General features: G+C 39.9%; 1 protein-coding gene and 2 long non-coding RNA genes across 7 annotated transcripts in view; 2 read left to right on the top strand and 1 right to left on the bottom strand.

Moving 5' to 3' along the window:
• RHOBTB1 (Rho related BTB domain containing 1) overlaps positions 1 to 3,577 on the bottom strand; it is a 64,780-nt gene extending 61,203 nt beyond the window's left edge. For 4 of the 5 annotated variants that reach the window (XR_011726830.1, XR_011726829.1, XM_071749144.1 and 1 more), the window contains exon 1: positions 3,199 to 3,305. The gene's annotated coding sequence lies outside the window, so the exon portion shown is untranslated. Of the gene's footprint in view, positions 1 to 3,198 lie in introns of all 5 variants that reach the window. The other variant, XM_071749143.1, reaches the window with a different exon arrangement.
• LOC139798472 (uncharacterized) lies at positions 800 to 1,629 on the top strand. The gene is made up of 2 exons (XR_011726831.1): positions 800 to 1,278; positions 1,461 to 1,629. It is a non-coding gene; the product is annotated as an uncharacterized lncRNA (long non-coding RNA).
• Positions 3,293 to 24,635, top strand: LOC139798473 (uncharacterized). The gene is made up of 3 exons (XR_011726832.1): positions 3,293 to 3,433; positions 5,854 to 5,932; positions 24,579 to 24,635. It is a non-coding gene; the product is annotated as an uncharacterized lncRNA (long non-coding RNA).
• The last annotated feature ends 1,189 nt before the right edge of the window (positions 24,636 to 25,824 follow it).

Raw genomic sequence — 25,824 nt, 5'->3', positions numbered from 1 at the left:
GTGACACAGTCCTGTTCATAACTATTAATCTGTTTCTTCAGAACCAATGGTACTGAAGATGGTTTATCTGATCATTTCTGTGTTTGGCTGAGATCTTTAACATTTCAATCAGCTTTTCTCTGTTTTGTGCTCACTAAAATCTGGAGATGTGGCCTCCCCAAAGATACACAGGGATCTTTTTCACTCTCAAAGCAAGTATGCAAAGCCCTTCCACCAGCTCATTCATAATTCTTTTTCTGAAATCATTAATTATTTACATTGTTGGCCTATCAAAGGCCACATTGAGTCTCTCCTCCTTGCTGAGAGATTTTTTTAATTGTTATGCTGTAAAGTCAGAGCAGTTGATTGAAGATTGTAAAAACATAAAAATGTAGTTAAACCTGATTTTCATCATTACTGAAGCATAAGCCTAAAAGCTCCACTTCACAGAAAAAAAGTCTTTAGCCTCTGTCCCCCCTGACTCTGAATCTTCTTTCCACTTTCTGGTTTTGAAGATTGTTGGGTCCACAAAAGAAAGGTTCTAATCGTAATTAGCATTGTGCTGCCTGATGACAACTCCAAATTAGAAACACCTTCCCTAGCATGCTACTGCAGGCAGATCATCTATCTCTGTGATTATGATCTGCACTCAGAAGAACAGAGCAGCTAAATATTACATGCAGCTTCCTTATCTGAGTCTTGAGGAGCTCACAGTTGAAGAGAGAGCTGGCTTTATGTGACTCTTACCCTGTGAGCCTGCATGAGAGAGCAACAGTTCTGGCTGTGGCAGTGCCATTCCTTCTCTCTTCCACCTGCTCCTCACCCAGGGAGGCATTACCTGAACTACTGCTCACCCACCAAATCAAGTGCACTGTGGTGTTGTCTGCAGGACATGCAGTAAGGTCACCGTCAGCTGATGGAAACCAAAGCCAGCTGGAGCAAAGAGTAATTGAGTGAAGAATGTACTTATGTGGTCTGAGACTCCAAGGTAGGAAGAGGAGGAGCAGGTGGCTGCTGCTGCAGGTTGGCAGGTGATCTAATCACAGTGCAAACCTGACACAGAAGGAATGCAGATGAGACCATGTGGAACACTGAGCTCCCTGGATGGCTCCTTGGAGCCAACACATAACAGGGCATGTGTGAGCTGGCCTAGGAGTCTCTTCTGCTGTGGAGAAGACATTCCTCTATTGCAATGACACTAGAGAGAACTCAGCTAAATTTTCTCCTCAAATCCACTCCAGCTTCACCTGTGGGTTGTTCAGTAGCCTAGGCTGATCCAGACTTTTTCCACCATGTGAGGTTTGTTTGGTTTCTTTGTGCATGTGGTTTTGTTTTTTTCATTGTTTTGTTGTTGTTTGTTTTTTTAAGATTATTACCAAAATGACAGCAATGAAGATTTTATCTTTTTATCCTACTTAAGAGCTTTCTTTTACTAGCCTATCATATCCTTGTATTATTTTCACATATCTGTCACATCACAGATTTCCAGTACATCTGCCCAGAAATTCTTCAAACAAACATCAAGAGGATTATGTGGAAGTAACTGGTAAAAGCATGAAGTTTCTACTTTGTTTAATATGATCTTACTTCAAACTTCAACTTTAGATGCTGAAATACTGCAAGAAGTTGAAGTAAAAGAGCAGAACCTTAGTTCACTATTGTAATCTTTACTATGACACACCTCACTTACTCTACATTACATGGTTGAATAGACAGTAGAAATTTTATTTCCCATTGATACCTAAACCAACACTTCCTCTCAACATATTTTCAAACCTTTCATGCTCCAGAATCCATAGTATATGCAAGTGTTTTGCCAATCTATGTCAGTGCTTTTTCTGCATTTCCCTTAGAGATGAATGTATTGATTACATAAACAAAAGTAACTGATGACATGTGACGTAAATACTTTTATTTAACTAAGTACAAATGATGGGGTTTGGCGAGAAGTTGACAATCAAGTTCTAAGGCAAGATTTTGTTCTAAGGAGACTATGATCGCCTCACAAGGACTCAGTTAAACAGCTGCTAAGCTAAAGCCCGTGTACTAAAGCTCCAATTTCCTCTGGTCCCTACATAGGGAAACATTTTTCCCTTTTCTCATCCTTCTTTTCTGAGAGCTGCAAAAGAACTGGGAAGGATATGATCCACACTGCTTCTCCTCCAGAGGTCCTCAACAAATATGAGGAACAGAAGGGGCTCTCTAGCTTCACCCTTCTGGTTTTGTGGTTTGTTTGGGGGGTTTTTTTTTTGTTTTTTTGGGTTTTTTTTGTTTTTTGGGTTTTTTTGAGATCTGTTCTTCTTTATAACCAACTTTTCTTTTATCTGATCCTCTACAGCATTTCCACTCTGTACCAACTGCAAATGTCATTCATGGAATGCAGAGACCCATTAATAAATTAAGATTACAAAGGAACCTAAGGGCAGGAATATTCCATTTTTTGCTCATGTGATAGATGCTACTCCGCTAGAATGTCAACCCAAGTTATCTTTGCATGTACTACATTAATCCAGTAAATTGCTTTTCAAACAAAGTGCACTCAGAAAGTGTCTGGAGAATCTATATGAAAGTTTAATTCTTATTGCAAATACGCCAGATCAATATCTCTCCAGAACAAGACATATGAACAGATTTTAGTACTGCCCATCAAGTTTTCAAAAAGAGCAGATAGCCAGAATAAATCATATAAACAAAACCTCTGCATGAATAAGCCATACCCGATGTAGTGATAAATATTTACACCGTGTTCAACTAGAGAAATAATGAGTAAGTCTAACAGTATTTAATAGCCCAATAGCCTTGCCCGGGACCGCCTGCACACCCGAGAGCTATCAGCGTTTTTAGAGGTATCAGGTCGGGCCAAGCAAGTGCCGGGGCTCCCCCAGGGCCGGGACGCTGCAGCCCCTCTCAGCGGCCCCGAGGGCTCCTGTCAGGCTCTGCCTTCAGAGCGGTGCAGCCGCCCCCCTCCAGGAGCACCGCAGCGCCTCAGCCGCTCTTTCCTGCACGGCGCTTCCCGCTCCCCGGGGCCCGGCGGAGCTTGCCACCCCATCCGGCACCGCTAGGTCATCCGCGTCCCGTCGCGCCCGGCTCGGCGAGCGCCCCGGGGAGACTGGGGCAGCGCCTGACAGCAACGTCTCCCTCTCTCCGCCCCTCTCTCTCCCTCCTTGCCTGCCTGTCCTCTCTGCCCCGCAGGAGCGCGACCGGGACCGCAGGTCTCACCTGAGCGCAGAGCGGGACCCGCCGGAGACAGCGTGTGAACGCCAGCCGCAGCTCTGCCCGGCGCGGCCCGCCTCTTCAGCTCTGCGGTGCGCTGCTCTGCGGCCCGCCCAGCCCTGCCCAGCCCAGCCCTGCCCTGCCCTGCCCTGCCCGGGCGGCGGGGAGCGGAGCGGAGCGGAGCGGCGGGCGCGCCCCAAGCAGCCGAGCGGCCCCGGGGCGGGCTGCGCCGGGACGTCACGTGAGCGCGCTCGGGCACGCGTTGCCGTTACGGTGGTTACAGCCGCGCGCGGAGGCGGCGGCGGGAAAAAGGGGAGGGAGAGAGGGAGAAGGAGAGAGGGAGCCAGGGAGAGAGAAGAGGGGGCTGGAGGTCGCTGCGCGCTGTGCAGGTGAGGTGAGGGCTCTCGCCGCCCGGGCAGCCACCTCCCCCACCGCCCTTCCTGCTCTTGGGAGAAATCGTTTCCAGGAATTGAGGGGTTGCCGAGGCAGGAAATCCTGCGGGGCCCTGTGAGGGGAATGGCTGCGCTGGCGGGGCCGGGCGTCCCCTCAGCGGGGGGATCCCCTGTCCCCCCCTCTTTGGTGTGATCAGCTCTGTGTAAGCACACGCACGATGAAATGTTGGATCCCGTTGCGGGATCAGGGTCTGTGTGTGGTTCTGCGCTTATAATTTCTGTCTGCTGAGTAAATTAAACTGCACTGTTTGCCTCAATTTCCCCTCAAAGAAATCGGATGTCAAATCGTCACTAAAAAGCAATGTTAAGCTCGTTTTCCCATCAGGATCCTTCTCATTTACACTGTCCTCAGGGTGTTTGACTTCTGTATCAATTGTGTAGTAATAGAACTCCTCATGGAACAATAGCAGGAAGTCAAAAGTAATCCAGTGAACTAAAGTATGTAGAGCATAATGCTGAAATGGTCAGCTAAAGTTTGGGGAATGGCCCAGCAACCTGATATTAAAGGAATTCTCAGCTTACTCAGTGTCTTGTACTTGATTTTCAGCTCTGGGTCTTTCTGTCTATAGGTTCAGGAGTTGTTTAGATCTGGTGAAGACCAGATAGTCAGCAGCTGCCAGAGCTTCATGTCACTCAGCAGTGACATTTAATACGGAGGGTGATGGAGGGTGTCTGACAGTATGGCTCTTCCAGGCTAGCTAAAGAAAAACTGATAGAGAGCCTAAAGAGAGCAGGAGCCGGCAGCTTTACAGGCAGAGACAGGCTGTCAAAAATGCTCTCCCATTTGAATGGCAGAGGTCAGATACCCTTCTGTTTGCAACTAATGAACTAGCCCTCAGATCATGAAAACCGCAACAGCAGACTTCATTGAATTCGCTTTTTTTGATACTTTGTAATTCATGTGCTTCCTGGCGGTCCTGAAGGCCTGAAACTCACCTGTTCTATACTGTATCAGTGCTGCTGTATACACGTATACTGTATCAATACATGCTGAATCCATACGCTGAACTGTGCAGCAGGGTGAATTAGCCTGTAGTGTGCATAGCTGCAGTGGATAGACTGCCTTCAGCACATAAAGCACCACTTCAGAGGACTGTCAAGCATTGGCTTACCTTGTGCTTTAGATTTGTAACAGAAATGTGGGAGGATAGTCACAGGATTCCAGAAGCTGGGCCTTTAAATAAATGAAACTTGCTATTGTGAGCCCCTTTTTAGGGGTATAAAAAAGAAAAAAAGTGTTAATAACTTGGCTAAATTTCTGAAAGAGAATTGCCTTTGTTGCGTGTATGGTACCAAGGCCCTTCACCCCAAAAAACCCCCCCCAAAAAAACCCCAAAAAAACCCACTAGAAATTGAAGGGTTATTGATTATTCTGTTTGGGCATGGTTTATTCAGAGTTCTACTTACTCATATTTAGAGCCCCAGTGAAGCAGCCTCCACAGTGCTTCCACAGTATTTGTGTGTAGTTGCACAATTTCAATTAGTACAAACAAACTGTCTAAAGTCTTACAACTTGTGCTGGAAACAGTCATTTGCAAGGCAGTTGTAGCAGACATCTGAGCTCACAAGGTTATCATCTGTGTCTGTTCAGAAGATGGCCTCAAACCTTGTATTGGCTAACGTTTTTAGCTCTGCTAAGTAAATCCATGTAAGATAAAAGTCAGCCCATGCAACAGGTTCTCTACTTTGCTTAAAATCAGCTGTGCTTTGTGAAAAATTAATGGCCTGCTACTCTTGTATGTATTTCCTTCAGCACTTCAGAATGTATTTAGGTTGTTTGAAAGTTTCTTGCCTGACAATTCTGGAAATTGAACTCCTGTGTTTAATCCCAGATGGGGACAGCATGAGCAAGCTTCTCAGTGCTACAATAAAGCAAACTTTGCTGTGCTGAGGATCGTCTGTTCACTTACTTTCTCATGCCAGCAATGGCAGGATTTCCTATTCCTTCACTGCCTCATAGTTACTGGGTCTAGGATATTTTTGTTCAAAATCAAAAATATTGGTGATATTCTAAAAAATATCAATGATATTCTAAAAGTATGATTATTCTATTTCAGCTTTAAATTGGGTAGGCTGTGGTTAGGAAAGCTAATAATGGTCTTTACAGTACACTTGTTCTGTTTCCACCAACTTCGATTTATTGTCTTTATTGATTTTGCAAATTAATTTGTGCTTTTAAGCTGCAGCTTCTTTTTGTACAAAATTGCAGGTGTTGAAGCTTTAAGCAGAGATGGAGAGCTGTGATATTATCCTTCAGAGTGCACATGGAAAAGATGAGGAGAAGATGTGTAAGTCCTAGGCTTCCAGGAATGGATGCCAAAGCATTTTACTGAATTTGCTGTTAAGACTAATTGTTGGCTGACAGTTGTGTAACTTTTATGACACTATCTTTTGAACCCAGTCACAAGACAGACTGATACCAGTCATGATGTCAAGACTGAGATTACATTGCCTCCCATTTACAGAAGATACTGTGGTGACAAAAACATTTATGGTTGTGAGTCTTTTAATTGCTGCACCATTGCAGATGAACTGCAGCTAAGTTATTCTGACTGTAGTAGTGCCACATGACTCACATCTTCCATTATACACCTGAATTCTTAAAGAATAGTTTTGACAGAGGTTTTTGTTCTGTAGAGAAGTGGTACAAAATCTGTTCTGTGATGCTTGGTTCATTTGTTTTCTTCAGAAACCATTAAACATATAGGATGGAGCTGGACTGTCTGTACAGTCTGAAGTTCCTAACACCTATTTTCAAGCATTGCCTGAAAGCATTAGGTCTCAAGTATAGACCTTTGTGCTGCAGTGGAATAGGGAGTGTTTGTGCACTCAGTTCTGCCAAGTGAGCTGTGGTGACAAGAGAGGTCATATGGGAGGGGACAAAAAGCAGCTCAATGAAGTAATGTCCCAAACCTTCCCAGCTAGGCCTGGGAGCCAACGTATCTTTATGCTGCAATTTATTAAGACATTTTAAAATATTTTCTACTCTATTGCCACAAATAGATGCTTTTAATATTTTACTGTCTATGGTCTTTGGGTTGTGGCTGTGGTTACTGGAGCCCTTTACTGCCAGGTCAGACAGAAATAGGATTCTGTAAGTGGCATTGCATCACTGAGTATTCTCTGACTCTGCCCATAGCCCCCAGTAGGCTATGCCAGCTCTGGCTTACATTCCTGTTTCCCTTTATCTGGTTTAGGGCAGGTGGAAATCTCATTCTCCACATCTCTGCGTGGCAAAGATTTTACTGGCCTTCTGGCTGCTGCTTTATTTTAGGAGACATCAGAATCACAGTGATTTAGCTACTGAGGGCTTTAGAGCTCTTCTTAGAAGGCCTTATGGCTTTAAGCTCCAATAAAGCAATTAATCCCAGGACAGAGGAATTTTTCAGCTCTTTACAACAAGATACTGGCAAGCCTACACCTAGAACAGTATTCATAGTTCAGTGTGAGTTGTGAGCAGAATGACAGCTGAATAAAATATCAGAAGGAATGCTATAACCTATTCCCAAAGGTTTTACATTATCTTTACAGCTACATAAACATAATAAACATAATAGTCTAAACACTGAAGCAATCACCACTGTGAATCACTTTGTGTTTGTACTAGACAAATCTACGTAAGACTGTTGGAGATAAAGATACTGTCTTGGGAACCACATGACAGAGGAAGATTTTCAGTGGCACATTGTTGTAACAGTGAAATATTATAGCCGGAGCAGAAATACCAGTTAGGTTTGGAAAATGCTGAATCTATGATATACAAAAGTCATGCAGAGGGAATCCGTTCCTAATCTTGTCAAGCCTACCTGAACCTCTTATTTCTTTAAGGCTCGGAAATAGCAGGAGTGAAATGGCAGCAGAATTCCTGAGGTCCAGTAGTTCCAACTTTTGTTAACTCTGCTTTGGTGGACAGTTTCTGTTTATTCAGCATAACTCAAAATGGTGTCCTCATAACACTCCTTCTTTTTAAATAAAAAAGTCTATAACCAGGCCAGACAAACTTATGAAGAACACACTCCAAAGAACAATAGTGCTATGGAAGGAGGACAAAGAAGACAAACCATTTCCTTCTTTACTTTCCATAGTTTCATTAAACGTAGTGAATATTAGCAACACCCAACTGGTCTTTTGAAAACACAAAATTCAGCAAGGAAAGCTTACGTAACTTTATAATAAACCAAAACTGAGACAGGCAAAAAGGGATCATAAAGTAAAGTGTTGGACTGTCTGAAGCTTTTCCATCTTATTCATCTGTAAAACTAAGAGCAAGAACTGACCAAAAAATTCTATCCTATCCCACCCCATCCTATTCCACCCTTTACTTGCATTGTAACTCCAGAGTTCAGGGATGAATTTGCAATGGGGAAGGAGAAGGGACTAAGACCCTTCCTTCATGTGGGTGGGGCTGTGTGCTCCTGGAACATTTGGTAGGATTGTATCCACAGAGGCTTCCTTTGCCTAACCAAAGTTGCAGAATTTAGTCCCTGCTTGAAACTAAGGTGGATTGCAACAATGGATAGTGTGTGCAGTTGTTTACTCTGCCAGTACAGAGGATTTGCACCCACATAGCTGCATTCCTTGCAAATCCACAGTATAACAAGCCAAGGCCTGTGATACCACCACCTGGACTTAGTTCTCAGCAACCTTTCACCATAACCTTTCACCATACAATGAATGTAAAATGTTACCAAACTAGAACAGCACAGTTTTGCTCTGAGTTTTGAGTTTTGCTCTGGAAAGCATGAGTGACCAGAATAAGCAGTGGAGACCAGGCCCACAGTGAATTAAATGCTGGTTAGATGAAAATGTCCATTACATTTCATCAAATTATCTCTTTGCCTGCACAAGTTTTTCTGCTGACTATCAGTTTCTAATAAAAAGATCAGACCTCCTGGATTTAGCACAATGCAAATGTCAAATTGTTTTCTGTGCCTTCATTACTGATCTTGAAGTCTGGAACCACTGAGGAGAATGAGAGCAAGCACATTACCTTTAACCCTTATCATCTAGGAACAATCTCCTGTTATGTGGTATGCATGGGAGTCTCTCAAAAGCATCACTCTCACATAAGCACAATTTTTGTATCAACTGTTTCCATCAGTTCAAATGCTGGTTGCTGTAAAAGAGCTCTAGAGAATATACTGGAGCTGCCATGCTTGCTCCCTCCCATTTCTCATTTATGCTGTTCATAAGTTAGAACAAGTAATTAGCAATATGAAATATGACTTTGTGTCTATCCTCACAAATACCACTCAATGCCAATGGAATTTGGCCAAAACAAGCCAGTCTGCATAATTACAAGAAAAACAGTGCCTTCTGATGTCTAAGATTATGATGTGCATGCAAAAATGGATACACACCTATCTGAAATAGCCACACTGTCAATTTTGATCATTTTCTCAAGCTGGTACAGTATGTTATTGTAATCATGCTTCATTGTTGAATGACTGAACCTCATGTAAAGATCCTTTTCCAGACCTGGTAATAGGGAGTTTAAGTATAAATAGTATTTCTACTTCCTGTCTGTTTTCACTTCTTTGTTCTTTTTCTCATTTGTCAAATATAAAATGTGGGTGTTCATATAATATTTTTCAACATATATTTTTGCTTCTAATTGGGCCCAAAACCAAACTTCAACCTTCATTGCTACTCTGCTGGAACTTTCAGGAAACAACAGTCTCTAGAGGATCATAGTTTGAGATATTCCAGGAAAGTTCAGATGGTTTGGAATCTGAGAAAGGCACACTAGTTGGTATAAACAAAGTTGATACTATTATTTAGCTAGCAGCTCTTAAGCAGGTGCATTGAAGAAAATTTTCAACAGTTTGCACAGAGTTATTATCTGTGTTCATTAAGCACTTAATATTTTGGTTCAGCCACTACACTTACAACTATTGATAATACTTTTTTTGTCCATGGTATGCTTAAAACATATTAATCGTACACTGGACTTCTGAATATTGTTTGCATTTTCATATAGTTCAAAAACCATGAAATATTAAGACTTTCTTTTAAGGATTCTATAAGTTTGGTAATAACTTCATGAAATATTTTTAGGTCTTCAATTATAGTCTGTTATGAAGAAAACACCTTTCTCTCTGTTCCTTGTCCAGTAGACCTCCAAGCACAAATGTTACCATTTTACCAATATTTGCTGATGTCTTGCCAGCCTGAGTTTGGAAACCTTCTTGACAGCTTCTGAAAAAAATGTTTGGTATTTCCATCTTCTGGAAATGTAGAACAATGTTTTTGATGTGACTTACTACTGGCACCCTGGAATCTGTCAGGGGTTAGGTTTAGCACAGTCTAAAAAGGATCAATTAACACTTCTGTCTCCTGGTAAAATTATGCACCTTTTCATTCAGCTGGGACTCTACACAAACCCATAGCCAATACTAGGACTGGAAAGGGGAATTTGAAGAATCAAATTTGGCCACAAATTCTGAAACAGTGAAATAATCTAAAAGAAAAACCCTGCCAAGGTAAATGGCAGCAACTAGAGTTGCTAAGAGTTTTCACAAGTTACCTGCAGGAACCTCAGTTATGCTCAATTTCCCTAAGTAAAATTTCTGAGACACAAGGCCAGAGCAGGGTTTAAGGCTGTCTGTGAATCTTCAATAAAGTCAGACTTCAAGCTTCAGAGAGGAAGGCCTGGCAACCCTGATACTGCAATCACCAGCAGAGCCCACAGGGCACCAATATGCAATTCTGTCAAAAGGGATTTGGAGTTGCAGCTTTGCATGACATGTACTTTCCCTGCCCCGTACTGAGGAGGATCACTTCTGCAGGGTCTTTTTTTTAAGATTACTCTTATCACCAGCAGGTCATAGACCTCAGTACTGATAGCAAATCAGTTACAAGAGCCCTCCCCAGCAAGTAAGTCATAGAGAGGAAATCACTGTTGGTACTCCTGACTGTAGAAAGTTTCCCTCCTTTCCAACCCTGAGACTATTTAGGCTTTTTGAAAGAAAACATGGCGATCTGTCCTGTCATCTGCTCTATTGCATCAGTTATACTGTTGCATATTGTGGCTCTAAAGAACAGAAAATATAGTGGAAAAACTTGACAAAAGCTGTAGTTAAAAGCCAGGTTATTTTTTATTTTGGGGGTTGTTTTTTGGAAAATATATGACTTTGTCATTTCTTAGGTTGATGTTGATCTCCGAGGCAAAAAAAAAGCTGTAGCTCCAGTGACATGATTTAGTTTGTGAATTACTTAGCAAGGACATTTGTATTCTTGGTATTACTATGGGCCATTAGAAAGAGAAGTAAAAAGTAGTTTGTGATTGGCCACTGTAAAATTGATTAATAAAGCACCTACATTAATCTGAAAACTTTTTAGTTTTTTAGATTGCATTTCTGAATTTTCAAAAGTTCTTGTTAATTATTCATTGATAATTGATCCTGTCGGAATCTAACAGCAAATAGCACTGACTGAATAGTGAGGATAATATGGATTCAAATCTACTTTTTAGTGGCAGATTGAGGTAACGAAACTGAAAAAGCCAATGGTGTGACTTAGTGGAAATCTGAGAAACTCTGGGGATTTTTTGTCTGGTATGAGCATTTTTGATAAACTCAGTGTCTTCAGTAGTTGCTGTTTCACATGCCTGGAGAGCAGAGCTGTCATTTTTGCAACCAGAAGGCTACCAGGAAAGGAAGTAAGTGAGCACTTCTGTGGCTCTGCCAGGGCACTCTGCCTAGTTTATGTATCTCTCTTAAATTACAAATAGTTCTGCGAGCAGTAGAACCAAGGAAGATCCAATTTCATGTTTGCTTCTTCTGGGGATCTAACAGTGCTTGCACTATGACCAAAATTTTCCCTATATATAGTTGGGATACTTTTTGGCTGAAATTGTCTAGATATTAGTATTGGACTGGATCTGTGCATATAAAGAAAGTGTCATGCCATAAGATTAGTTGTTAAAAAACAACTTTTTTTTTTTTTTTTTAGTTGTCCCCTGGTATAATACAGCAGCAGCCTGCCCAATAGTTGAGGCATCAATAAGGGTATTGCTGTAGGCTCTAACTGCCATTAACTCAAATGCTGTTTTGGGCCAGTGTGGTTACATTGCTTTTGGTTCTGGGGCAGCATGGGCTTCCTGGGTATGTGTGGTGCTGATCTCCTGTCCATGTTCTGTGGGAATTAAGGGTCCATTTTTAGGGCCTTTATTTATGTCGATGCACAATTTCAGGCATTGTCTCAGCCCTAAGAAATTTAGCACGAGACCTTCCTTAAGGAAAAAATTACCAATATGAATAAATGAAAGACAATTAATTTGTAAGAATTAATTCCTAAACTTCACAAATGAGGTGTGCTAAACTCATTGTAGGTTGAAGCTAAAATAAGGTTTACCATAAACAAGAACTTTGCTGTTTAGCAATGCCTGCACACATGGATCATTTCAGTTCAATTCATTTTGCTGCCTCACTGTTGGCTTTTTCCCTACCTTCAAATCACAGGTTGAGGGTTTAAAGATCATGTGTCTCAGAGTTTGCGGGTGAATGGAAGGTTAAACATTTTGACTAACATTCAGGTGAGTCTTGTGCAACCAATCCCAGTGATACCAACGTCAGCTAAGAGAGTTGACTGTCATGGGGAGAAGAAAAGGGAGGAGGAAGGAAAAGGAGAGGCTCTTGAATATGTCTTCCAACGTTGCATTAGGCAAAAAAAACAAACAAACAGTAGGGGCTTTGCTTCTTAGCTGCAGCTGAGTCCCTAGCTGGTATGAAGATGTTCTGAGTGCTGGCACAAGTGTTCAGAAAAGGAAAGAAAAAGGGTTGGAACCCAGAACCCCTCTGTTCACACTCTTCCTAAGGTGGCAGGTGGGTGGGCAGAGTGGAACCTTGGCTGTATCCTGTAAAATAATGACTGTTTCCTTGCATGGCCATAAAAGGGCCACATATACTTGCTATACACAGCACAGATATACAGATATACATTTTGTGATGAGTAGCAAAGGAAGACAGTTCATCAAGAAAATCTGATCCACTGTCTGCAGTAAGATGCTGAAGTATGTCAAAGATTTTGATGTTCATAAATACACAAGATAAGCAATGTTTAGGTAGTCCAAAGATTATGATAAGGGTGATTAGAGATTCTTCTTTGGCATGGAGCTCAGACTTTAACAAGTCAGTTCTGGTAATGATACCCACAGATGTATCATTATACATTAGTTAAAAGAAATTAGTTTAAAACTTAAGGTGAGAGACAGAGATGCATGCTTTGCATTCCTGTTTCAGTCAATGAAGTGCTTTCAGCATATTGGTAGCCACCTGATGGTTTGCAGTAAGTTCATGTTCTTGCCAGATGGGAAATAATTTTTTGTTTATTTTGTATACAACTTTCCTGAGAAGCACTCAGTCAAGTGCACTTCCGATTACAAGTTCATCTACAAATCACATTTGCTGACTCAGCATTGAGGGCTTTTTCTTCTAGAACATTTGTTTCCCTGAAATGACTGTGCTTCACCAAATTTCTGTTCTTTCTGTCTGCCCTCCATGTAATATTGGGAAGCAATATAACCTTTTTGTAGTCTTATATGTCCAAAATATATAGATGAATCATAATTTCTACTCTCTTGGAGTTAGTGATACTAGCTAATGTTATTTGAAGTCGAATGCTTGGGCTTTTTCATAGGATACAGATGTCTGGTGTCAGGGGACAGAAGTTATGTGTCATGTCATTACATAGAAGACATAGGTACAAATTCTTTCAGATTTTGGGTTATATGATGGTTGTGCAACTGGGCATTTACATATGAAGAACAGGGGGGTAGAAAGGAGCAGATCAAGTACTTTTATACAACTAATGTTTACAAATTTATACCTCATTGAAAAAAAAAATAAATAAAAGAAAAAAAAATTTGAAGGACAGGAGGTAGTGGTGGGAGATAATAGAAGAGGAATTTGGAGAATTTGGAGAATAGGAATGTGGAGAGATTCCAAGGATTATTTAGAATCTGAGGAGAGGTGGGACACAGATACAATGGGAAAGCTGTGGATGGCAATGCATTCCCAAGCAGTTCTGCAGTTCTGTACAAGAGGTAAGAGATAAAAAAAAAATGTCACACAGACAGTGGGTACCTTATCCTCTCAAGAGTGTAGGATAGCTTGTGTTTTCCTCTGCTTCTTAGTTTTCTGCTGCAGAGAGTTCAGCTACCTGAGTGCTTTTGCCTTTACAATTGACAGAGATTTACTGAGAGAACAGTCAGGCACCAAGGTCACTTCACCCCAGCCAGGAGGGAAATGTAAATACAGTTTATAATAGACATTAAAGGTGACTTGCACCCCTTGACCTACCCTGCTCCCTCCCCACCCTCCAATAAAGCACATACATTTTTGGTACCATGTGCCATCACAGAGGGTGGTGTTTGGCTACATTTTTTAATTTAGTTGCATCAAACAACTGGGCGCAGCATAGCAGAAAGCAGATGATATAAACTAGCCAGGGAATTTACATAATCCTCCTCTGTATAGGTCTAGTCACATCTGCTATAGCTGTTGCTGTATCATGATTCTAAGGCAGCTGTATGAAAAGTTCTGCCTACTTCAATGGACACAGCAAATGAGAGTTTCCTGTAAATACAGAAGTTCTCAGCCACTAATCAAGGTACCTTATGTAGAATTTATTCTAGGATTTCATAGCCATCAGTTTCCTTACAGCTGCCTCTTCCAGTACAACCATTAAAACACACATGTTTTGCAGATGCTGGCAGGGTTTTCAATTGCCTAATGCAAAATGGAAAAAGGACATTTGCCCTTAATACAAATGATCTTTCTTACTGGAATAAAACACTTTTTCCAAGATGTACTGGCTCATTTCTTTTAGTGGCAGTTCTGTTCTTTCTGAAAATTAGGGAACATTGGCCCTTTCAAAATCCAGTCTTTTCAAAATGTCTCAAATTTGACATCCCAAAATTAAGGTACTCGTCAGAATCCTGGCTTACTCATCCCAGGTCACTACAGATTGCACTACAGAGCCTTTGCTTATCACGAATTTTTGTTTAAGTCTTAAATCTCTATCAGGCAGAGATGTTATTACTATTCTATTCCATATTTAAATACAAAACCTCGTTAGCCAAACCTAAAGCAGTGCTCAAACCCAGAATGAACATGGCAGTTTGGCTCCATAAGCTTGCAATTACATTCCAATTTTTCCCAAATGGTACTCTATAAAACAGCATGTAATTTCCTTAGCTACACATTTTGTACTTTGTGATCCCAGGCAGAAATAATGGAAAGAACCTACTTCAGAATAATGAGGAAAGGAACTCTTGTAGTAATAGGTCAGAAAACACTCATGGCTGTGGGGAACTTCTATCAACTTTTTTTTCTCAGTATTATTAATCAGGATAAAGCTAATTAAATATCTTGCATGCACTGGAGATATATAGAACACATATAAGTCTTGAACCCTTAGCAGCCTTACCTAGCTCCTCACTTGCTTAATTACTGATACTAAAGTATAATTCTTCAGACACACAAAGGCCATTTTAATGCAAATGAGGGAATTTGCATTTGAGCCCAGGAGCAGAATGAATGAAAAGCACTCCTACTCCAATAAACTGTAGTCTTTGGGATCCATTTGGAACAAGAATGCTAGGGTGGTAAGAAGGTAGCTTATACTTTCATTGAGATGAAGGGTCTTGCATCTAATGCTGTTAGAACTCCAGATGATCAACTTCTACATCCCCTGGAGTAAATAGGCCATTTGAAAGAGGAGTGACAAATGTGGTCATATAATATCTTTCACCAAAAAGCCTGGCTCTGTTATCCCTTGATGCTAATACAATTACTGATTCCTGACTGTGATTCTTAGGGTTTATCCTGTAAGCCTACTTCTGTCAGTCTTCATATCTGTATATAGAGGTTCTATACATGCCTGTGTGGAATATGCTGCTGGATTCACTTGTGGTTCCATTCATACACTGTTATGTAGAAACAGACATACTAAGAGACCACAACTACATTAAGCCTTTAAGGGAAACAATATGGAAAGAAATAGGTCACTGAACAGGTAGTAGAAAATTGAACTAAATTATCTGATCAGAATCTGAGTTTTGTGAAATATACTGTGTAGCTGCAGATGGCAACTTCAGCCAAAACCCCTACATTTAAAGTAACAAGGTAAAGAAAAAGTCATTCCACCAACAGAGAAACAGTGGCTTCCTGGAAAAAAACACCAGCAATTCCACCCTTTTCATGTGCAGATTTCTATCACTGTAATGTGACTGTGCAGGTGTGCCATAAATAATTCCTGACAATCCCACCTACTGTGGTTGATATCAACAGAGTATAAAGGAGAACTGCTTATCTGGCAGCTTGCACAAACATTGCAGCGAGATTGTCCACAGTCCAGTTGAGGCTGGTAGGAGGCTCCACTGTGGCTGCAGAGCTGTGGCCATCCCAGTGTCAGACTGGTCACCAGCATGTGTGGCAGCAGCCCTGGCCCTTGGGATCTGTACCAGCAGAGTGCACGTTGTCTTCTCCTATCTGTGCCTCTTGCAATAAAAGAGGCCTGCTGGAGAAGACAGGGAAAGCAGCTGTTCTGTCAGCTCCATGCCCTCTGAGAATTTCCTCTGTACAGCAAAGATCACTCTCACACAGTCAGATTCAGCAGCTTCATGATGCTTTGAGCATTCCAGAAAAAAAATTGATCAGTGACCCAGTTCTTCCATTCCATTTGATTGCTTTATTGAGCCAGAATTCTTGATGCCAAGGGAATCCCTAAGGTCTGAAAAATTTTGTGTGAATAGAGATGTTTGAATTAAGTACTTTATGGATGAAGAGGGCACAACAGCTCAACCCAGCTCGAGTTGTTTCTGCTTCTATTTAAAAACTGTGGTAATATTTGGAGTCTGCCTGTGGCTTTTAAATGGAAAGAACTCTTTTCTCTGCTATATGCTAATCTTTAATACATAATTTATAGTGAGCATAAAATGCATTGCTAATACTGTAATGTGTAAATCACCTTTTATATTTAAAGCTTAATAAAGGAAGTTCCTACTTCCATCAGGCTTGTAATTCAAAGAGTGTCCAAAAACTAAGAGAAAAAAAATTTGCAGGCTTGTAAGTGGGAAGCACCTTTAGGAATGCCCCCGCCACACATGGGACAAGATTTGAGAATGTCTTTGTTGTTTTTTTTTTTCTAATGAAGTGAATGCTAAAGCTTTGCACTTGTATAAGTGATGGCCATATTTACTGAATGGCACATTTACTGGGTTTATTTCCGATGGTAAATATTTGTATCATGTTATTGTAGCCCACAAGCATGGTTCATTCTCCCTAAGTTCATCAACAACGCTGCATTTAAAAGGCTCCCTGAAAGCCTCTGGCACAACTGCTGCACTGAGGAAATTTTATTTTTCTTTTCTCTAGCTCTATTTTTACTGTTCTGTAACACTGAACTCCACCAAGTGTAGACTGTTGCTGGTACAGTTAGGAAGAGCTCAAGTACTATGAATGTTACTGCAAACTACTATTTTCAGTGAAATCCCCAATCATTTAAATGAATTAGCAACTTTATATGTATAAAATTAGTCTTAGTTGAGTGAAAATAAGAAGTCAAAAAAGATGAGCCTAGTGAGGTCATTCACATATCTAAAGTGAATGTGATCACAATCATGCACATCCCCAGCTTTTGTCAGAGTTCAGCCTCCAAAGTGATGAGTGTATCCATAATAGTTTTCTGAAGGAAGCACTAAAAAAGACATCAGTTTGGAAAAAGTTCAGCTGAAAAGCCCATTCTGCATCTTGGCAATGGGAGAGATTACATCAGTCTGGATGATGTACATTTCACTGTTGGAAACCCAAAACTTAAAGATTAATATCAAGTTATTAACCAACCACAAATACTCATTCTTGTCAGGCGTCCCTGCATATTGCTTTTAGCTTCCTCTGATTCTTCAAGGCTTACTCATGAATGACTTATAACCCACACTGGAACAAATACCATGTAATTATGTAAGAAGATTGCACAAGGTGCCTCTCCCATGATGTAATTTACATTAAAATGTTAATCATAAACCTAGGGCTTCTCAGCACTAAATAGCAATTACAGCTGTTACACAGCAAAATGAAACAACATCTGGTGAAATTGTACCATTCTTACTGACTTTTGTTGAAAGCCATATTCTACATGTAAACCAAGAAGAGAGCAAAACCTTGTTTCAAAAATACAAACTTTCTCTATGGGAAGGGTGATGAATTTTGATAAATTTATTTTAGCAAGGGCATGGTTTTATTTGGTCTTTCCTAGACACAAGGGAAAACCTAACTCTAAGGGAAATAATTTACTACAGCTTAGTGTTGTGTTGTATTATTCTCTGACACGATTTGTTTGCTATGTCAGTTTTAAAAGCAGTTTATAAACCAGTCATTTAGATCAAACCCAGAAAGCTAAAATGTTCTCTAGCATTCATTGTGAGGCATGACTTTTCCCTTAAAACAAATCCTCTTTCCTTTTTGTTAGCTTGACTAACAAGAACTTTTACTATAACGATGATTGGGTAAAAAGGGTAATCTGAAGGTTGTGCAAGTTGGTTGGAATTTACCATTCCCATAGAGTTATTAATCCTAAGCCAGTCTATAAACAATATTATGTTTCTCTGCATGGAGTAGGCTAAGTAGCTTGCAATTTCACTGTTCTTACCTTAGCTTGGATTCTCCATTGATATAGATCTTCAAGTAATGCCTATTTCATTCCAAGAGGTGTGTTTATAACATCAAATAATTTGTTTTGTTGAAACTTTTTTCTTTTTGTTTTTTGTTTTGACATTCTTGTCCTACATAGGTAACGGTTGTGCCATGTTTATGGAAGGCAAATGAACTGTGTACTGTTACATATTACTATGCATGTTACAGTACTATAGTACAGTACCTTGCCACACAGGGAATTCAGATAATATTAAGGTGGTTTAAAATATTTTAGGCATTTGTAGACAGATCTGTATATGCTGGCTCATCCTCACTATCCCTTCATATCTATTTGGGCTAATGTAAAGTCAGCAATACTGACTATGCTGGTCAGGAAGGGATCAGGTGTAATTGCAAAAGAATTATACAGTATAATTCAGGCACAGTGGCTGGGCATGCTTTCTGACACTGTCAAATGAGGGGCCAGGTCTGTATAGTGCATCATGCTAAAGCTGTACAGTAGTCTGAGTATAGGAATAATAGATCCAACTGTTGAAGACATGTTGAATGTGGAGAAAAAAAATAATAAGACTGGATGAACAAAATAATGTTTTATTAAATGTGTAGACCCCAGGTATCAGGGGTTGCCAGCAAATATTAAATAAAGTGCAGAAGAGTTACACTTTTTTTTATGACACCCTAACCTAGGACTATGAACAGTCTATTTCTCTATTTCACACACAGAATTATATGGAAGGGGATGAGTAAAGAGGAGAATTTAATTTTGCATTGTAATGATTCTTTATTTGTGACTGCTGTGCCAGCTTTGAGTTACAAAGTAGGCAAAGATGTGAACCCACCCCTGCGAAGTTTGTATTGTGCATGAGACGGGTTCTTCACTCCAAGTACTTCGTAATACTTTGATGAGAGAAATGTTGCAGGTCAAAATTCTTTGCTACTGTGAATTTTCTAAAATGCCACTTCACTTTCTACAGCAGGTCCTCCCAAGCTGTGCTTTTTATCCCCCCGGACTACAGGAACTAGTTTGAAGTAGTCCTTGGACAAAACTCTGTATTTCTGTGCAGGAGACTTACAAAAGTTGATGGAGCAATAGATTCTCCACTAAGAACCACACATCTACCCCTGTACTTTGCAAGACCTGACAGAGAGCCTGGATATAGGGAGAGGGATAAACTTCCTCCTCCTCCTCTTCTGTGCTCCCATAGCCTGGCAGAGAGTTGAGTACAATTCTATTTCTATGCTGGCAGTACCCAAACTAGCTAAATTCAGAAATCAAGGATTTTAGAGGGTAATTAAAAACTTTGGTACAAAAAATATATTTTAAGGATCCATTAGTAAGAGGAGCAGCTTCCACAAGTTTTCTATCAACAGTTAAATATGGCTGAAACTTGCTGTTTCTCCTTTCTGTCTCCATTTGGGTGTTGAGTTGCCTTTCCTGGCACACCCTTACCTGTCAGTCTCTTGCCCAGGAGGCTTGAGCAGTGCTGAGTCAGACCTTAGCTTGCAAGTCCATGTTTACTGTTGGGCTCTGTGTCCCAGCCCCCTTTGGCTGGCACTGGCACTTTTTGCCTAGAGCTGCTGGTGGCTGAACTCTGTACTTGATGACACAGTGGAAAGAATCTTAAAATATTGCAGTAGGTGCAAAAGTCAATGTGTCACTGTTGGTGCCTGTAATTACCTTACGTCAGTGTAGTGGTATGGCATGGCATGCTGTTTTCCTCTGCTGCAGGCCATATATAGCCTGTTACACTGATCTGCTCAGCAAAACAGAATTGATTCCTTTTGTCTGTAAACAGCAGCTCAGTAAAAAGAAAGGGTAATGGAGCCTGAAGGTATTTGATGGATTGGCACTAGCTTGGAATATGTTTGCTGACAAGAGAACAACCCAGATGTTTATTGCCAATGTCAATTTGGTCTGTACTTGTTATTGCTTCTAGAGCACAGCTGTGATCTAGATTCACCTTGGGAAGTGTGATTCTGGAAGGAAAATGTGGCCTGTCTAAACTGGTGTGATGTGCCTTCCTAGGGCACTCTCATCACATGAGCTATTTGAAATAAAACTTGCCTTGTTCTTGGCAAAAAGGCCATTCATTATTTGATGAGTAGCTTGCACCTCCTGTTACTTCTGAACATGGTTCTTAGCTTTTGAGGGACGCCAACTACGCAAACAGAGCTGTTTTCAGCGCTCATCAAATGCAAAGCTGATTTAAAATGAGCATATGGAGGCATATAAAAGGGTTGTACTGCCACTGAACATGTCTGAGGATCAAGGAGGACCATCTGATAGAGAATAAATTCTTGCATTTAAAAATATCAATTACTGAGCAAGTGTCCACAAGGCTTGAAAGTTAGCATCATCTCAATCTATCTTATCCCACGTTTTCTAAGCGAGTGTTCAGGGTTCACATCTGCTTTATTTACTGCCTGTTAGATTTAATGCATTCTTACAATATATTAGAAAAGAAACATATCCTCAGTCAGACTTGAAATTTTAAAATGGGATTATAATTCGAGGGTTTTCAAGCACTCATGTTGGAATGAATAAAAGCAGACTTTCCTGCTTCATTTTGCAGGGCAGAAATGTTTCTTACGTGACTCATATTGTATAAAGTGATACAGAACAGCTCTCTTCTTGACTGTTAAATAACATACTTAGTAATAAGCATAGATGGTGAATGCAAAATTCATAACTCTTACAGTAAAGTGTGGAGTGTGAGACATTAAAATTCTTAGCACACCAAAGGGTGTCAACCAGATTTGGAAATCTGATAGTGTTTTTAACACCTCTTTTAAAATTAGGTAGGTGCAGAATAATCTAATCAAGATGTACCAAAGTATGAAATGAAATCTACTTTGAACATAACTTCTTGCATTCATGAACTGCATACCCCTTAAGTTCTCAAATAAAGCAATTTACAACCCAGGTTTCTTCCTCTTAATTGGCAGAGAAAACGTGAGATACTTAAGATTGTAACAACGCACAAATGCTGTGCTTTGCAACATTCTGTTTTAAAAGTAAACATTAAAAGCAATCTCAAGTGCAAAGGCAAATGAGCTATTTCATGTGGTAGCCATTCACATCAGTCAGCTGCTGATGAGTAATCACAAACCTGCTTTTGATTGTGGTGCAGAACCAGACCTGATGAAAGCTTTGTGTGGCTTTGTGTGGCTTTGTGAATTCACAAATGCAGTGTTTGAAATCACTTTTAGTGACAGTGAGATTGCTGCAGGACAGAAACACAAATTGTGTTCTACCCTTGTAATAATGAACACATTCCTCAGGTTTAACATAAGTTTATTTTGACCCTGGTTAAAGTAGATGGAAGCAAGGCAAGCTCTTTCCTTAGTATCCAAAGTAGGGAATGCTGGGGAGAAAGGCAGGCTTAAGCATACAAGTGGTAGAGGAAAAAGTACTACTTTTGCCTTAGCAGAAAAAAGAAGTTACCTTCAGTGCTTTCAGTCCTTTTCCATGTCTCATCTTTACACTGTTAACCTGAAAATCTTTTAGTGTCACATAGTTTGCTAATTTTTCCTGTGGCTGAAATGATTCCTGTTTAATTTTAGTGGCTTCTACTTAGGTGTCTACAGCAGGAATGAGTTACTTAAGCAAAGACATGTAGTGCCATTTCAGTGCCATTTCAGTGTCATTTGAGACTCCCTACGTTTTGTAAGATACTGACTTAGGTCCAGCAGGCATTACACAGGACTGAAGTCAAATCCTTGCTTTTTAGGAGCAGCAGTGGTTATGCCAGGTCATCTCAAATGGGACTAGATTCTTGTGGTTAGTCAATAGCCTAAACAGATTATCTTGGCCCCCTGCATGGTCAAAGGAAGAGGTGAGCCCTTCAGATGGTGCTGCATGCCTGTCTTAGGCAACTAGACAAGTCTGTCATCCCCTGAAAGAGTTTATCTCTTCTACAGGGGAGCCCAGGTAACAAAGTAAGATTAGAATTCTAATTTACAGATGGTAGAGAAGTTAATTATGGTAAATCTCACCCTTTCTGAACAAAAAAACCAAACACCACCCCCCCCTTCCAAAAAAAAAAAAAAAAAAAAAACCCAAACAAAAAAACCAAAACCAACCCCAAAACAAAACAAACAAACAAAAAAAGGGATTTAGGGGGATTTTAATATAAAGAGCTTGCAGAGATTATAGATGAACTGGAAAATCCTGGGGATTAAACTAGCTAAAAATCACATAAATTAAAGGTGCACTTGCAAATCTGAATTATAACTTTTTTCCTCGTAGTTGTTGGCATTTAGCTTTACTCCACACTGTTGCTGGAAGATGTACACACATCTTTTCATATTAAACCATTCCTCTCAGTTGTAAACAGGTTTGTTAACTGTCACCTGTCATCTAATCTAAAGTAGATTTGCTTTGATGTTGTGATGGTCTGGGAATACAAACGAAGCATGATTTGTGAGAGGTGACTTCATATTGTCTTTTATTAGACCTGCTACTCTAGCAGGAGAGAACAGCATTCAACCCACTCCTTTATGCTCTAGCTTCTCTGTTTTCTTCCATTATTTCAGTGCAGCTATTAAAAGATACTCCCCTTACAGACCAGCCTCGTTTATTACTGTCTTAAAAAATGGAGATCTATTAATAGTGGAAATGAGGTAAGGAGGTCAGGATTGTGAACAGAACACAAGATATAACCTTTAAAATTGTCCCTGTCTCACTTCAATTAGACTCAAAATGATAAAATGATTCCTCTGACATTCTAAAGCAGCACAGGAAACACAGCAGGGCAGTTTAGTGTGATACACTTTCCAGTGCCATTTGAATGCCAACAGCGTGATTCTGAGGTTTGGGTAAGTTATTCAGCACAAAGCTCCAAGAGGGAGGAAAGGACTATTTATGTCACTGTCACATATCCTGGCAGATTCACACAGGATGCAGGGTGAACACACATCCCGTACCAGAGAGCAGTCCCTACACTGTCTTATGCTGCAAGTGGAGGCCTGTAGAATGCAAAGCATAATCAAGTACAAAATTGGAATCTTCCCATTTATAAAAATATAACTCATTGCTTAATTTTGTATCACCTTCCCCTTTTAAATATTCAGGCATCATTACTGACACAGAATCCCTTGCAGTAGTTTTAGTGGATTCTGGCATTTTAAAACAAAATGAGAGTGGGAGCAAATAGATTTCTTGGCTTTGAATTTAAAACTTGGGGACCTTATTTAGTAAATTTATAGGGTATAAGTGACTAACTTTTGGGTTAGGTCTGCCAATAAACAATTAGCCAGTGAAGAGACTGAAGGATTTACCTGGTAAGGCTCATCCTTCAACAGTGGAAAGCCTATGTAAAGCCATCTGTAGGATATTAGATGTTAAAATGAAGTTTAAACCTCATGTAAGTGTCTAATAATTGTCTGCTGGGTTTGAGACCTAATGTGATCTCCTACCCCTTGTTTCTTTTGATATTGGTATTTTGACATTGGTATTTTAAACGTATGCAATGATGATGTTATTCCCTTTGTACTGGAAAATTTCATGTATAATGGCCACAACTTGCTGAACTCTTAATATTATTATATTTGTTTCTTCCTTACATTTCATTGCTTGCTTCTGTGTACATGTAGAAATATGTATGAATAGTTCCTTTTCTGGATTTCTTTTGTATACTCTTCAACCACTTTACAACATTTTATGTTCTGCCAGCGATCTTTGGACCACAGGGTGAAGAACATTTTGAGCCATGAACACAGCTGTCTATGTGCTGTGGAAAAAAAAAAAGCTGGAAAACATAAAATGACTGCATGACATTAGTTGCTACTGAAAAGTCATAGTCAACTAAACTAGGATTTATTAATAAAGCATCAAAGTGTGTAAGGTAATTAACTGATGAGATAGATACAGTCTGCTGGAAATGTCTGAGGACTTCTTTGAGGATTTTATGCTCTATTCTTCTGCTGAGGTACTAATGATGAGAATAGTTAACAGACCTTGTGTTGCACAGACTGCAGGATTCAAACAAATAGGAATGAAAGGTCTGCAGAATCCCCTGGAGCTCGTTTCAGAACTGGGCCATAGCAGCCAGCATGTGAGAGACATCAGTGACTGCACAGGATCACAGTTTCAGTAAGTTTTTGTTTGGCATACTAAGGCTCTGTGTACTAAAATGACTGTTATAGGGAGAAGGTTAACCATAGTTCCTTATTTTAAAGGTTACCCTGGGAATACTGAATTAATTATTAAGGCAATGTAATGTTCCTAGCCATACTAAATGAAGTAACTGTTGATTAATGGTTTTTTCCATTGTAGATCTCAGTCTGAAGGACTTCTATAATGCATGATCCAACAATGTATATTACTGATAAGTTATGTGATACCTTCTTGATAAAATCTTTCAATCACTTTGTCTTAGCTAACAATGTTTTCCAGGAGTACAGATGTTTGTTTTGTCAACTCTGAACACGCAGAAATGTTGAGGCATGTCCTCACAAAGTAACTTTGTACATTATGTATGAATTGTTTAGTTTCACAATGTACTAATTTTTTATGAAGATCATAAAATTAGAACAATATGATACTACACGTGCCAGAATTGATGACATTCCACACTGCTTGAAATGCAAGCTTTCAAAAATACCTAATGGTAAATTATTTGATGTTAATTCTTCTGGAAATAAATAAAGAAATTAAAAAGTTGAAATATATTATATTCAAAGCTCTCAAATACCTGACTTTTATTTTTAATTACAGCAAATAAAATTATCCTAGCCTGATTAAGTTAGTCCCTTAGAGGCAGGTTTTATTTTAGAAAACTGTAACTTCACAAAAAGTAGAGAACTACTAGAAGACCCTGAGAAATTAAGTAGAACATGCTTTCACACAGGAAATCATGGATTTGAACAAGACCAAATGTGTTATGATCTCATTCTTCATCTTTCTACCCAGAGTCTTTCATTTTGTCATCATTTGAAGAAATTATTTTGTCAATTCCTACATTCAAATGCTGCAGCTGAAGGACTGTTTCCTATCCATAAGCCTTCTAGATTGATGTGGGTAGGGCACAGAGGTGCAGTGCTTCAAGATGTCCAGAAAAACTGTATCAGGGAATTTATATGAGAATTTATATGCAGCCACTCTAAAATCTCTCTATAGCACACATGGGAAACAAGTATGGGAAACAAGAGACTGGATGTGGCACTCAGTGCCATAGTCTAGCAACCGCAGCGGGGGGTCAAAGGTTGATGATCTCTGAGGTCCCTTCCAACCCAGCCAATTCAACAACAACAAAAAAAAAAAAGTATAGGGCAGACTTGCTATGGCAGGAAGAGCCCAAACCACAGTAGTGCCTATGCTCATTTGGTTTATCATATAAAAGTCAGTAAATTTTGGTGCAAGGATGGTACAACTATTTGCATTAAATTGCAATATATATACCATATAACTGGAAAATCTGCTACTTGTTTCTGAATGTGTTAAACTAGCCGTTCAAGCCAGTTAAAACAACTGTAATAACAGGTTTCCATAGCATGTATACATAAACTTCTGTCAGAGATTT

Source organism: Heliangelus exortis, chromosome 7 (genome assembly GCF_036169615.1).
Source record: "Heliangelus exortis chromosome 7, bHelExo1.hap1, whole genome shotgun sequence".
Classification (NCBI taxonomy): domain Eukaryota; kingdom Metazoa; phylum Chordata; class Aves; order Apodiformes; family Trochilidae; genus Heliangelus; species Heliangelus exortis.
Note: the sequence above shows the minus strand (reverse complement) of the source record. Positions and strands in the feature narration are given on the sequence as shown.